This window comes from Orycteropus afer, unplaced genomic scaffold (genome assembly GCF_000298275.1).
Source record: "Orycteropus afer afer isolate SDZICR_OR568_19922 unplaced genomic scaffold, OryAfe1.0 scaffold00029, whole genome shotgun sequence".
NCBI lineage: Eukaryota > Metazoa > Chordata > Mammalia > Tubulidentata > Orycteropodidae > Orycteropus > Orycteropus afer.
The window spans coordinates 1736060-1736642 of record NW_006921616.1 but is presented as its reverse complement, the minus strand read 5'-3'; positions in this window follow the sequence as shown (position 1 = coordinate 1736642).

The window sequence follows — 583 nt, the reverse complement described above, 5'->3', positions numbered from 1 at the left end:
AGACAGAATTAATGAGATTGAAGACAAATACCTGAATACTTCTTTGGAAAGGGATCAATCAGAAAAAAAGATCAAAACAAAATGAAGAAAGCCTATGGTGGGATATCATCAAAAACATAACCTATGTGTAATCTGAATTCTGGAACAGGAAGAGACAAATAAAACCACAGAGAAAACTGTCAAAGATTTTTTGGGAGAGAATTTCCCTGGTCTGATGAAAGATGAGAATACATCCATTGAAGAAGTCCAATTAGCCCCAAACAGGATAGACCCCAAAAGAAAATCACCAAAACAAATCATCATCAAACTCACCAAAACCGAAGACAAAGACAGAATGCTGGAAGCAGCATGGGAAAAATGAAAAGTTACCTACAAGGAGCAAACAATAAGACTAAGCTCAGATTTTTCAGCAGAAACCATGCAGGCAAGAAGAAAATGGGATGGTATATATAAAACCCTGAAAGAAAAAAAAAAAATCCAACCAAGAGTTGTACACCTAGCAAAACTGTCCCTCAAATATGATAGTAAAATTAGGACATTTTCAGATAAGCAGAAATTAAGGGTATTTGTACAAACCAGACCA